Genomic DNA, 12,329 nt, shown 5'->3' with positions numbered 1-12,329 from the left:
ATATTGAAAAAAATCGATTTTTATTTTGTAACTTTAAAGGGCTGTAACTTTTTTTATGTGCACATTTGTATTAAGGTAAGTTAGGTTTAATCGAACTATTTTTGGTCCCAGAATATGTGATTAAATTTATGACCTGTATTTTTGTTACACCCTGTATATATACAGAGAGAGTCTGTAATTTGGAATAAATTCAATATCTCAAATATTAATCGTTTTTTTTAAATGCTCAGACCCGTCGATTAGTATTTCAAATTGTCCTCTTTGACATAGAATAATAATGTATACAGGGTGTCCCAATTTAGAGATATGACAACATCGTTGATTTTCTTAAATGGCAACACTGTCATTTTGATAGCTATTTTCATAGGGTGTGTAAAGTTATACATAACTGCTAAATATAAAATTTTTATTTTCTACCATTTACAAGATAATAAAAAATAACAAAGTTATATCTGAAATTTGGAATAAATTCAATAAATTCAAATATTAATTGTTTTTTAAAAAAATGCTAAGACCCGTCGATTAGTATTTCAGATTATCATTTTTGACATACAATAATAATGTATACAGGGTGTCCCAATTTAGAGATATGACGTCATCAATGATTTTCATAAATGGCCACACTCTCATTTTAATAGCTATTTTGATAGGGTGTGTAAAGTTATACATAACTGCAAAATTTCAAATTTTTATTCCCTACCATTTACAAGATAATAAAAAATAACAAAGTTGTGAAAAACAAGTAATCGAATAATAATTGAATTATTTAATTATTTCAATTAAGCAAATGCTCATAATGTTGCCCTTAATTATTGTCAAATAGTCAATGAGCAACATTATGAGCATTTGCTTAATTGAAATAATTAAATTCAATTATTATTCGATTACTTGTTTTTCATAACTTTGTTATTTTTTATTATCTTGTAAATGGTAGGGAATAAAAATTTGAAATTTTGCAATTATGTATAACTTTAAACACCCTATTAAAATAGCTATCACAATGACAGTGTTGCCATTTAAGAAAATAAACGATGACGTCATATCTCTAAATTGGGACTCCCTGTATACATTATTATTATATGTCAAAAATGACAATTTGAAATACTAATCGACGGGTCTGAGAATTTTTCAAAAATACAATTAGTATTTGAATTATTGAATTTATTCCAAATTACAGACACAACTTTGTTACTTTTTATTATCTTGTGAATGGTAGAGAATAAAAATTTGATATTTTGCAGTTATGTATAGCTTTACACACCCTATCAAAATAGCTATCAAAATGAAGTCTTGCCATTTAAAAAAATCAACGATGACGTCATATCTGTAAATTGGGACACACTGTATACATTATTATTGTATGTCAAAAAGGACAATTTGAAATACTAATCGACGGGTCTGAGTATTTTTCAAAAAAACCATTAGTATTTGAGATATTGAATTTATTCCAAATTACAGACTCTCTCTGTATATATATATATATATATATATATATTGATACATGTATCCATGTGACTTCCAAAGTAGATTCTCGTAATACGTTGTTACTTCATATATACCGTTATGACTTCCGATTTCGGAAGTCACAACGTTTTGCCTATATTTTTACGAATTTGGCTACTAGATGGTATCAGAAGGCTTATATTAAAAATTTCGCTGGAAGTCATATCGTATCTAACATACTCATAAGATCAGATTTTAGTTCGACGGTATATCACCAGCGCTAGTGTCGCTCCCGTGCTACTATACAGGCTATGTACACAACGCGTAGCGTCTTCCGTATACCACACCGCTCGGTGTGACTTCCGTTTTTTGGCAACCCTGTGTAACGGTTTCCAGACATTTATCTGTTGTAGATTCGCGGTCCTAATCGTACTTAGTGTTTTGTGTGCCTTTTGTTTTTAAACATGAATAATAGCAGATCTGCTTTACTTTTAAAGTTAGCCTTAAATGAAGGTACAATAAGTGATTATATATCTCTATAATTATATATTTTCTGTACTTATTTTAATCTATAATATTTACTTACCTATTTACTTATATAAATTCATTTTTCTCGTGTTTTTGTTTACTTCCTTTTTTACAATGAACTTCTAATTTAATCTACACTCACCGGCACGAAAAACGGGCACCCCAAAAAAATGGGTAATTTTTGATGTCTCGTATCTCCCAAACCTGTTGTCCGATTTAAGTAATTTTTTTTAATATGTTATAGCCTTATTCTTTAACAAAATAGCTATGATAATATTGTTGATAGACAGGTAAATTTTCATTGTATACCGGGTGTACCAATCAAACTGGGTTTTTTTCTCAATTTTCACAACACCCTGTGGAATATTCTAGCCTTTATAAAATATTTAAATCAAAGCCTAACTATAGCTCCAGGTTTTATTAACATTCTGTTTTTTTATTCATTCGCTTACGTTGGATAATAAAAAGTTAAGGACTTTAACAACTAGCCATGTTCTTTATCGATACAGGTGTTTCTAAATATAAGTGCGACAAACTTTAAGGGGTAATTTCTGCATGAAAAAATAATGATCGTTTGGCAAAAGAATTTTATATTTGCAAGCATTTGCGGACATAGCTTTATCAAGTAAACGATCATTATTTTTTCATGCAGAATTACCCCTTAAAGTTTGTCGCACTTATTTAGAAACACCATGTATTGATAAAGAACATGTTTAGTTGTTAAAGTCCCTAACTTTTTTATTATCCAACATAAGCGAATGAATAACAAACAGAACGTTAAGAAAACCTGGGGCTATAGTTGGGTTTTAATTTCAATATTGTATAAAGGCTAGAATATTCCACAGGGTGTTGTGAAAATTGAAAAAAAAACCAGATTGATTGGTACGCCCAGTATACAATGATAATTTACCTGTCTAGAAACAATGTTATTACAGCGATATAGTTAAAGAATAAGGCTATAGCACAGGGGTGGGCAAAAGCCGGCCCGCGGGCCGGGTCCGGCCCTTTCGCTTACTTTGTCCGGCCCGTTGAAAAACCCCGCAAGTACCTAATCTTTTTAATCCCTTTTATGTGATTTTGTTGAAATCAACAGTAATAGTTTGCATAGTGTTCACATAAATTATTAAATATATAAATAATAGAGAGTATTATAATTACGAACAGCCTTAGCTAACTATATTTTTAAAAACTGTTTAATTGTAACTATTTACTTTAAATTTCTTTTAAAATATAGGGAAATCCCCGGAGATTCATAATTGTTTATTCGGTATTAATAATCGTATTTAACTCTCAAGGTCTCAAGACAAGCACTCGGTGTTTGGGTATCTATTTCAACCATATCACTGACAGTTTATGATCTAAATACCTCAGCACTTTGGTCCCAATAATATGATTCTTTATTTATTAAATCTGAATTAAGTATGGTTGTTTGGAATACCTACTTCAGCATAAAATTCATTGTTACCGATTTTCGCCGAAGTTTTACAACTACTTCGAAAGACGCGTATAAGTTTATTTTGATTTAGCACTGGTCGTATTTCCTATTACTCCTCATATTTCTTTTGATAGTGTGTGTTATTTTGCAAATATATAATAAATTGAAAAAGTGGAGGACATTTTGTAAGTAAAATTTGAAAACATTGTTTTTATTTTATTGTATTAAAATATTTATTTGTAAGCATTTGCAAAATGATACAATCTAAAAAAAGAAAAGTTGATTTGGAATGCAGAAATTTTAATGAAGCATGGACAGAAAAATACCTTTTTACGAACATTGGTAAGAAAGCAATTTGTTTAGTTTGCCATTAAACCATTGCTGTTTTCAAGGAATATAATTTAAAGAGGCATTTTACATCAAAACATCCAAAATATGCATCGTTTTCTTTAGAAGAACTTAAAAATGCTGCAGACAACTTAGCAAAAAACTTAAATAAACAACAAAATATTTTTAGCAAACAAAGTAACATCGAGAAATCTACCACACAAGCAAGTTATGTTATTGCACACAAAATTGCTAAGTTATGTAAACCTTTTTCTGAAGCAGAATTTGTTAAACAGTGCATGGTAGAAGTGTCGGAGATATGTTGTCCTGAAAAAAAACATATTTTTGAAAATTTAAGCCTGTCAAGGAGAACAATAGTACGACGGATCGAAAATATTTCAGGAAATTTACTCGACCAGCTAAAAACAATAATTGCTGATTTTACATATTGTTCTCTGGCGTTGGATGAGTCCTGCGATATTACTGACACAAGTCAATTATTAATATTTATTCGGGGCATTAACAAAAAGTGTGAAATTCGCGAGGAACTTCTTAGTGTGCATCCAATGAAAGATACAACTACCGGTGAAGACTTCTTTAACGCTGTTGAAGAGTGTTTAGTTAAAGTAAATTTACCTTGGAACAAAATAGTAAGCATCACTACGGATGGCTGTCCTAGTTTAACAGGGAAAAATGTGGGCTTACTAAAACGAATCAGCGACAAAGTAAAACAGTTGCAGCCAGAACAAGACATATTATTTTTACACTGCATTATTCATCAAGAAGTGTTATGTAGAAAAGTTTTAAAATTGAATCACGTCGTTACTGTTGTGACAAAAGTTGTAAATTTTATCCAGGAACGTGCCTTAAATCATCGACAGTTTGTTGAATTTTTGAAAGAAATTGAAAGTGACTTTTACGAAATTCCTTACTACACTGAGGTGAGATGGCTTAGCATCGGTAAAGTTTTGGACAGATTTCAATATTTGCTTGATGAAATAGTATCCTTCTTGTCGATAAAAGAAAAACTACATGATTTTCCTGAATTGCAAAATGAGGCATGGCTAAACGATTTGTCGTTTTCTGTAGATATTGTAAAATATTTAAATGAACTTAATGTAAATTTACAAGGGAAAAACCAGTTCGCTTTCAATATGCACTCAAATGTCAAAGCATTTATGATAAAACTAAACTTATTTGCTGAGAACTTTAATAAAAAAATATTAAACCACTTCCCATCATTACAAACACGACGAGAATTATTGAAAAATTCTGATTTTCTTAAATATAGTTCAGTAACACAAGACCTGCATACTGAATTCCAAAGAAGATTTCAAGATTTCAAAGCTATTGAAAAACCTTTGTCATTAATTAGTCAACCTTTCAATTTCGATGTGCAAGAAGCTCCTGTTGAAATTCAGCTAGAATTAATTGACTTACAGGCAAATAATTTATTAAAAGAAAATGTTCAATCAAACGAATTGAGTGCTTTCTACGGTGCTTTGAATACAGAACATTTTAAACATTTTTTAAACTATGTTCAAAAATACCTAGTTTTATTTGGTTCGACATATATTTGTGAAAGAACTTTTTCGTTGATGGTTTCCACGAAAAATAAATATCGATCACAAATTACTGACGAAAATCTACACTCGGTATTAAGGATTGCTACAAGTGATTTGGATCCCAATTTTGAAGAAATAATATCACATGAACATTCGCGATTTCACGTTTCGCATTAACTATTATAGAAGTTATACTTATAATGAGTATTCTATTAATTTTAACGTTTAATGTTTGTCTTTTTTTTTATAATTTTATTTAATATTAGGTATATTTACAAAATATGTATCAATATAAATTAATTTGTATCGTTAAAATATAAATAAATAAGAAAATAAAATCTTTCAATAACTGATTTATTTAATTACCATTAATTTATTATTATTCTTCTAATGCCGACTCCACTAATGAAGGTTGGCTAAAACACCATTGCAAATTCGTCTCTATTTTCTTCTTCTCTGAAAAGAGTCTGTGTATTTAACCCGGTCAAGTCGTGAATGTTTTTCAGTCAGAATATTTGTCGTCTACCAGGACCCCTTTTTCATTCGAACAACTCGTACATATCATGCCGTAAATATGCTGTCTGTCTCCTTTTAATGGAGGCCAAAAGTTCTCTGTCTCTTTCCATTTCGTGCAACATCATTTTGTTCGTATATGATCGGTCCATGGTATTTTCTAAATTCTCCCAAAAAGCCACATCTCAAAAGGCACATCTCACATATATTTGTGAAAGAACTTTTTCGTTGATGGTTTCCACGAAAAATAAATATCGATCACAAATTACTGACGAAAATCTACACTCGGTATTAAGGATTGCTACAAGTGATTTGGATCCCAATTTTGAAGAAATAATATCACATGAACATTCGCGATTTCACGTTTCGCATTAACTATTATAGAAGTTATACTTATAATGAGTATTCTATTAATTTTAACGTTTAATGTTTATCTTTTTTTTTATAATTTTATTTAATATTAGGTATATTTACAAAATATGTATCAATATAAATTAATTTGTATCGTTAAAATATAAATAAATAAGAAAATAAAATCTTTCAATAACTGATTTATTTAATTACCATTAATTTATTATTATTCTTCTAACGCCGACTCCACTAATGAAGGTTGGCTAAAACACCATTGCAAATTCGTCTCTATTTTCTTCTTCTCTGAAAAGAGTCTGTGTATTTAACCCGGTCAAGTCGTGAATGTTTTTCAGTCAGAATATTTGTCGTCTACCAGGACCCCTTTTTCATTCGAACAACTCGTACATATCATGCCGTAAATATGCTGTCTGTCTCCTTTTAATGGAGGCCAAAAGTTCTCTGTCTCTTTCCATTTCGTGCAACATCATTTTGTTCGTATATGATCGGTCCATGGTATTTTCTAAATTCTCCCAAAAAGCCACATCTCAAAAGCTTCCGGCTTTCTCATTAAGTAAACATTAACAATCCAAGCTTCGGCACCATAAAAAAGAATAGAGTGGATATACAACATTTTATCAACTAATATCAGATTTGTAGATTGAGTCTTTGGTGACTCAGAAATGTCCTCATCTTCAAAAAGTCTACCCTCAATTGCTCTATTCTTGATCGAATTTATGATTTCGAATTTAAATCTTCCGTAATCCAGACTCCTAAGTAAGTATTTCATTTTGTCCACTTGCTCAATATCTTCATTTTTTATCTGGTTCTTTTTCTGGATCTTATGATTTAATATAATGACCATTTTTTTTTCAATTACATGACATATTTTACTGGGCACAAGTTTTTCGCATGTATTCCCAAGTAGGACAATTTATTATTACCATTTTCTAATTATTAACAGTCAAATTTCTTTGTCCAAATGCTTTAAAATAATACTTATAGTATTTATTTCTTGGGCAGGGAATAAACTACACCAAAAAAATTCGCGTGGGCACAGCGTACATATCCGGTATAGTCCTCCGGCCCGAGAGACATTTTGAAACTTTCATTTTGGCCCGCGCTTAAAAGTAATTGCCCACCCCTGATCTAAGCGGTTTTTTAAAATTTATGGGTTTTGCAATATTTTACCGTCAGCGAACGGACTAATAGTAGAGGATCCGATATAAGGCCGATCTGCATCGATCTATTTAATGGATAACGTGTGCGTGAAGTAACAATGTATTTTAAACGGGATTTACTTTTTCGCACTGTTTTTGACACACTTTCATATAATCAAATATCCTTAACTTTCGCGTTGTCATGGTGATGACATAATGAGCAATAAATTACAAAAAAAAATTTGACAGTTTTGTGGTTTGAAAGAAATTAGAATGTTTAAATAATTTCTAAAAATTGTAGAATAGGAATGAATTCCAGTGATGAAGAGTTACAGTTTTTTTATTTGTTTATCGTAGATAAAATATTGTATGAAACTGTGCGTGAAGTACTTTTTGCGAACTTAAGCGATGTATAGCACTCGCTCCGTTGTCGCTTGTGCTCTAAACATCACGTGCATTCGTAAAAAGCATACTTCACGAACTGTTTCATAAATAACTATTTTCATATATTAAAAAAAATGTTTCGACCCGGGTAGATATTATTCCAGATTTTCAGATTTCAGCACAGTGTTAGATGGTTGGGGCATATATGGAGAGCAGGTAGCGTAACAACTATAAACTCAATTTTACAATGGAAACCCGGAGTTAGAAGGAAACGCGGAGGAACTAGAATAAATGGTTACAGGAAGTAAAGGAAAATTTATATAGGGCAGGAATTAGAGACTAGCAGAAAAAGACAGAGGATAGAAAGAACTGGAGAAGCACAGTCAATAGTATCGAGTAGCAGACTGGGACTAATCTGCTCTAAAAAGATGGATCTAGATAGCTTTTTAGCAGCTCAACCCCACCTGGTGTATTTAGCCATTTAATTTTCTTATTACACATTATTATTGGTACATCAAAAATTAAAAGGACGGTGCCTGTAATAAAATCTAAAATTCAAAATTTAATCAAGAAAAATAATAAATATTAAAATTTCCTATAAGTTCAAATTTATTTATTAAAATTTTTGATATAATTTTCATAAATAAATTACTTACTAATAACACTTTTTTAATTAATTCCAAAAAATCCATTTTGCAGCAATAATAAAATATTAGTATTTGTAAAATAAATATCAATCATATCATAAATACTACAGGTTTACAAAAAAAAACTAAATTTCGGACTATTTGACGAAACCATGTTAAAAGGGGGTTTTTGGGGTGGCTGATCACGAATCCGGGGTCCGCTCACCTCTTTCACGCCAGGTAAAGGTCATTTCAAGGTCAAATCAAGATAAATCGACAGTCGCTCTGAGAAAGTATATTAGGGCGTTTTTGGTGTCGCTGATGACGAATCATTAGTCCGCTGACCTCTATCACGTCTAGTTCAAGGTCAAATCAACATAAATCGACACAATCGCTCTGAAAATATAGGGGTTTTGGAGTCACTGATCATGAAAACTGCGGTCCGTTGAGCTCTACCACGTAAGGTAATGGTCATTTCAAGGCCAAATCAGGACAAGTCCACAAAACTGATTTGACCTTGAAATGACCTTTACCTGTCGCGGTTGAGCTCAACGGACCCCAGTTTTGTGATCAGCGACCCCAAAAACCCCCTAATATACTTTTTCAGAGCGATCGTGTCCATTTATCTTGATTTGACCTCGAAATGACCTTGAGCTAGACGTGATAGAGGTCAGCGGACACAAATTCGTCATCAGCGACCACAAAAACCCCCTAATATACTTTTTCAGAGCGACTGTCGGTTTATCTTGATTTGACCTTGAGATTACCATTACCTGACGTGATAGAGGTCAGCGGACCCCGGATTCGTGACCAGCGACCCCAAAAACCCCCTAGTCATATGGTTTCGTCAAATATTCCGAAATGTATTTTTTTTGTAAACCTGTTTAATCAAAAGAATATCAATCTTTTAATTTAAATAGACAACTTTAAAACATAGAACTGCATTCACAACTGTATTCACAGTAAAAGTTTCAAAAGATCACACATTACGCTTAAAGTAAGAGGTAAATCAGCAGACGAGTCGTTGTGACTTCCAAAATATGACAACACCGCTGGAAGTGACAACGCACCTTGAACTACCCTATATATGGAAGCCATAACGTATGCTGTACGCTTCGGTATATACGTATATATATACAAAATTTATTTTGGTAAATCCTTTCCCCTCAATAGGTAGACCCATTTTATAAGCCCCCCTTTTACCAAATACACAATTTTTAAAAAATAATTCCTAGTAGAAAAGGTGGAAGTCGGACAGCCTCTTCTGTATACCGGAAGTCACAACTTAACGTGCATCAATATATATATATATATATATATATATATATATATATATATATATATATATATATATATATATATATATATATATATATATATATATATATATATATATATATATATATATATATATATATATATATATATATATATATACATATACATATACATAGGTTACATATAGTATTCCCTAGAGTAATTTATTTATTACCTATATTTTAAATTTTTCACCTTCCGTGTAACCCATTCTAATTCAATAGTATAAATTGTCAAAAAATAACATTGTTGTCATGATATTCCTATAATTGTCATAGCTTACCATTATGACAGATGTATTCAAAATATTTAGTATCTCGCTTATTTTTCCAGATAAGACCATCAAATTCAATATGGAAATGTTCGTTACAGAACGATCTATTCAAATGTGTAACCATATACATTTAAATTAACAAAGTTAACATCTGCGGCCATTTTGTTTGCACCTTCTTTGTTTTTCTACTATCATTGCCATTTTGTTTGCACCTTCTTTGTTTTTCTACTATCATTTTCGAAAACCACATAAAAAATCGTGCAACTTTTGTATTTTACGGTTTTTTCTAATTCTGTATATAAAGCAGTTTACAGGGGGGTTAAAATATAGTGAATAACCCTGTACACTGCATAAACGTTACAATAGAAAAACGTGTGTAAATTTTATATTTCTTTGTAAAGGACACCGCACACATCTTATGGAAAATATAATGTCACTCAAATGAAATAAAATTTACATGAATAGATTCGTCCCGAAATTTTAATCATTTGATACCATTGCGCCATTTCGGAATTTTGCTTAATTAGGGCGTTAATTGTAATTTAAGTTTATCGAAATCGCATTTTGAAGTCCATAAAACTGGCATTCATAAATAATATTAGTCTAGTGGCTACTGAACGCAGTATATTCACCATTAGCTTAAGCCGATTAGAGGCGGAACAATTGAACAAGTTATATCTACTGTATTATCAATAATAATAGGATAAGATAAGAGTAAGCCTCTGCCTTAATCCCTCAGAAAGATTTATGGAGTAAGCGAAATACAAAATATTTTTCTCTCTTTGACACACGTACATTTCCATTTGATTTTAGATTTATTTTTATCAATTTACCCTCTTTTTATTCAAAATACAGAGTTAGCGCAATGATAAAATTTTTTCGTAAATTCGGGACAAATCTATTCATGTAAATTTAATTTCATTTGAGTGACATTATATTTTCCATAAGATGTGTGCGGTGTCCTTACAATCATAGATACTTGTATAGTTCAAAAGGTCACAATAAACTATATTATTATTATTTATTGGTGTTTCTCTACCTATAGAACTTATGCTTATAAAGGAAATCCGGCACTTTGTTCATTGAAAATTAAATCTGTATTTTTAAAACGATTGATTTCGATTAACTCTTTGCGGCACGAGATTATATTGGTTTTCTAGACCCTTACTGCACGGAAACATTCAATTGCACGTGTAAAATGACCTCAATTTTCAAGAAACAACTGACAACCATTCGCGTTTGGCTGATATCTAAGGCCGTCCGCACATGAAGCTACTAAAAAGAAACTAAACTAGTTGGTAACTACAGTCACCAACTGGTTACTAACTACGAGTCACACACTACGCTACAGAAAAGCAATTAACACTATTTCATTAAATGCGGTGTGTAACAAACCAGTCCCTTGTGCGGCGTCTATGTAAGGGATGCTGGCTATGGAATACGTCTGGTCAACCAGTGACACATGCCGTTTCGGGAATCGCTACTTAAGTTGCCCTATAGTACCCTAATTTGTGAGGTCTTCTGGCCGTTGTGTTTATATTTTAAGGTTTGCAGATGTGCAAACTCGATGGGCCGAGTTATTTGCAAGTTAATATGTTCATTTTTCAACAAAATAACCACGTTTTTAGACGGTTTTTCGCAAAAACTCAAAATCATTTTGTCGAAAAAAATATTCTTAGCAAAACTATATTCTTAGCCTATCAAAAAGTGAAAAAAAAACGGTGTATATATTAGGTCTCTATACCTAGCAAAAGCAGTTATAGCTAATGAAAAAAAAATTCATATGCAAAAAATTCCAAATAGAATAATTCAATGTGAAATATCCAAATAATGAAGCATTCTTGGGGAAAACACATTACAACTTTTTTAAAGTGTTTAAAAAAGCTTTATTTCTGTTTAAAATGTCTAGCATCAAATGTAAGCAAGTTACGCTCAAAATAAAGTTGGTCCTTTTGTTTTGGCAAAAAAAATCAGGAAGATCATCCCCTCCCCCAATTAGCAACTTAAATGAAATTAATCGTTACCGCTTCAGAAGTTACTTTACTTATGTTGTGTTTATATGATGTGTAAGTTTCATCGATTCAATGTGCTTAATTTTGAAAAAAATTGGTTTTAGAGTAAAATTTTAAAAAAATTTAATTTCAACTTAAAAATTGTTAGAGATACCAAAAATCTTAAACAATCTTAACAAAAATTGGTTAAGATTCGGTGTTTCTCAATTTGCATACACTCGTGATAAGTGACTCGTTCAAGCCCTTTTAACTACAGCTCCGTCAAAAATAAGGACTTTGAACCGATGAAACTTACAGATCATATGACCAATACGTACGCGAGTAAAAAACTTGTGAAGTGGTAACAATTAAGTTCATTTGAAATGCTAATTAGGGCGTGACTTTCCCGATTTCTTAC

The sequence above is a fragment of the Diabrotica virgifera genome, chromosome 1 (assembly GCF_917563875.1).
Source record: "Diabrotica virgifera virgifera chromosome 1, PGI_DIABVI_V3a".
NCBI lineage: Eukaryota > Metazoa > Arthropoda > Insecta > Coleoptera > Chrysomelidae > Diabrotica > Diabrotica virgifera.
The sequence above is the reverse complement of the archived record's forward strand: the minus strand, read 5'-3'. Positions refer to the sequence as shown.